Genomic DNA, 3,316 nt, shown 5'->3' with positions numbered 1-3,316 from the left:
TGAAAGGTATGTATGGTGTACAGCAACCTATTTGAGTTTGAAGAGCTTCAGCAATTACAATATTTCACACTGGTTGGGAATAATGATGCTCCTGAATGCTATGACAATTTGCTATGTTCTTAGGCAAGTCATGCTTCGTACTTAATATTTAGTGGACTCATTTTGTAAGCAATGTGAGGTGAAGACTAGATGGCCATAATAGGCATACAGCAACCACAGAATCATTTTAGTGGGTAGATAGTCATAACATGAGCTAATTAGACACTGTGAGAATAAAAATGATAAAATTATAAAATTATCAAAATTAAAAATAAGTTTAAAAATTATAAAATGTAATTATAGGATTATTAAGTTCTTCATGTAAAAAATTATTTTGTCTAAATCTTTGGAAGTGTATAATACAATAATTTCTACCTTAGAGAAGATGAGAAAAGCAGAGCAGGGTATTTATCTTGACTATGGTCCCTGAAAAAGTCAAGATTTGACTTATGTGTTTTAGTTACTTTTATGCTGTTTTAACAAAACACCCAATCAAAACAATTTACATAAGAAAGAATTTATATTAAACTTTTGTATTTAGTATATCATGACCAGTTATACATGATATCAGGAAACTGAGGCAGTTGGTCACACAGTGTTTACAACAAGGAAGAGGGAGACCTGTACCTGTGTTCAGCTCAGCTCTCTTTCACCTTTTATATTCAGTACAAAATTACAACATAACACAAAGTTTCAGTCACAATAGTACTGCATCTATTTTTCCTGTTTGTTAAATTTTCCTGGAATTACCTTCATACAGACTCTCAGAAGTGAATTTCTATGATAATTCTCAATCCCATCAAGTTGACAATGAATATTAGTCATCACAATGTTGGTGTTTTAATTGTAGAAAATAAAATGAGTGAGTATTGACATACTTTGAATATTGTGACACTGAGGAAAAGTTGGTGAAAACTAACATGTCAATCTTTTGTTCTATAGAGTGTCTGGTGACATTGCGTTAGGTATGTGAGTACAAAGAAGAATTAAAGATGTTCAACTTTTTATTATCATTACTCATGAAAAATTACTCATTTATGACACTTTAGAAATTTTTATTGTAATTCTATAGACCAAAAATAATAGCAACACTTTAAAAAGAAAGATCTCAGGTGCTTCCAGATGTTACAATGCAGGAAATATCAACAAAATGGAGAAACAGTAATACTGATGCCAAATTTATATAAGTGCATCTATTGTATAAATTCTGTTGACATGGATAGAATGTAATTTATCCTACCATATCCTGAAATTCTCAGACTTAGGCCTGACAGAGAGCATGAGTTTACTGAGCACTTAATGAAGAAGCATTCTGTGTCATCTTATCTCTGATAAGCCGAACAAAATTTTATGTTCAAGAAACTAGAAATATGGCACAGTCCCACTTTAGATTTTTGTCATTTAAATTAGTCCTATATCAGGAGCTGGAGAGGACTATAAGAAAATGGTTATATATGGCCCTATAAATTAGTGTCATTGCTATAAATATATCTACAGGAAATAGTTCTGGGGACGGTTTCCAGGATACAGGAAAGTGAAACTTCAGATATGGGTATTGAATGAAATACACACTCACTATCAGAAGAGTTACACATTATTTCAAAGACTTAAGCAGTTCTTCCTTGTCTCATCTTCTACTACTCTTCCAGCTTATTAGAACTGAATAGGTGCTTTCCTTTAAGTACCAAATTTAACTTAGTAATGACTTAGAATTGAGAAATTATGCTTTGTTCTTTAGTTAAATTTCAAGGTCATCCTAGACTTCAAAAGTGGTGACTAAATGGGTTTTACTTAACTTCTGTTATTTTCAATAGAGTTGCAAGATTAAGCATTTGCTCTCGCCCAAAATACTAAGTTTTGGGTAATATGTTTAGAGCCAAAGATAAAATTTTCCCTTATTCAAATAAGACAGATAGGAAAGTCTTCTAAATAATCTATTCCTTTGTTCACCGCTAGTAGTCCACAGTGTACCTTGCACTGTCCTTTTCTGATTAAAACTTCTTAGCTGTTGAATGTTTTATATATTTAGCAGCATATGATATTTTATCAAACTTGTAGTTATATTCATTATATCTGATGGACTTGTCTGTTGAAAAGCAGAGGAGAAATCACAAGGGCTACAAATTTTTATCCTAAGAATAATAAAAACATAGATCAAATTTGTGAAAATCTACACTTTCACATATATCAGTCTCTTGGTAACTCATCATTTTACATCTATACTTCTTTTTGTAGTCTTTTTCTTTCTTCCCTCATGGGGAACCACTCATTCGGGACTCCCAGCCCATCCTCATTTTCAAGTGTAACTTAGAAAAGCTAGGCGCGCCACCGCCCCTTCCTTCTTCCTCGGTGCTACCTGCAAGGTGGCAGCCATCTCCTTCGCAGCATCATGGCTGCCCTCCGGCCTCTGGTGAAACCCAAGATGGTCAAAAAGAGGACCAAGAAGTTCATCTGGCACCAGTCAGACCGATATGTGAAGATTAAGCGAAACTGGCGAAAAACCCAGAGGTACTGACAACAGGGTGCGGAGAAGATTCAAGGTCCAGATCCTGATGCCCAACATTGGTTATGGGAGCAACAAGAAAACCAAGCACATGCTGCCTAGTGGCTTCCGGAAGTTTCTGGTCCACAACTTCAAGGAGCTGGAGGTGCTGCTGATGTGCAACAAGTCTTACTGTACTGAGATTGCTCACAATGTTTCCTCCAAGAACCGAAAAGCCATCGTGGAAAGAGCAGCGCAGCTGGCCATCAGAGTCACCAATCCCAACGCCAGGCTCCGCAGCGAAGAGAATGAGTAGATGGCTTGCGTGCACGTTTTATTTGTGTTTAAATAAAACCACAAAAACTAAAAAAAAAAAAAAGAAAAGCTAGAAACACTTACCAAGAAGCCCCAGTGACCACACCAAGCAGGATCCCAGTAGAATTATTTATATGAAACACATAACAACCATACAATCCTACGAAGCAGAGAAATTAATAGAAACTAAGCCACCAAACACATATGCAACAATGACAAGACCAGACAAGACCAAATACTAGTACTTAGAGTTATACCCATCACAAACCCAGATGCATTAGCTACCAGCCTAAAAAGCAAATCAATAACAGCCATGACAATATGAAAGCCTAACATTTATATCAGTGCAGGCCATAAACCCCTTCCCCCCCAAAAAAAAAGAAAGAGTATAAGACAAAGACCTTAAAAGTACCTTAAAATGGCCTTTATGAAAATGAAAAAGAAATTGAAGACTTTCTGGGGTTGAATGAAATGATACAC

At 35.5% G+C, this 3,316-nt stretch overlaps 1 pseudogene; it reads left to right on the top strand.

The window, feature by feature from the left end:
* Positions 1 to 2,428: 2,428 nt before the first annotated feature.
* On the top strand, positions 2,429 to 2,844 carry LOC101979507 (annotated as a pseudogene).
* Positions 2,845 to 3,316: the final 472 nt, after the last annotated feature.

The sequence above is a fragment of the Microtus ochrogaster genome, chromosome 1, assembly GCF_000317375.1.
Source record: "Microtus ochrogaster isolate Prairie Vole_2 chromosome 1, MicOch1.0, whole genome shotgun sequence".
Classification (NCBI taxonomy): domain Eukaryota; kingdom Metazoa; phylum Chordata; class Mammalia; order Rodentia; family Cricetidae; genus Microtus; species Microtus ochrogaster.
This window is presented reverse-complemented; position numbering and strand designations above follow the sequence as displayed.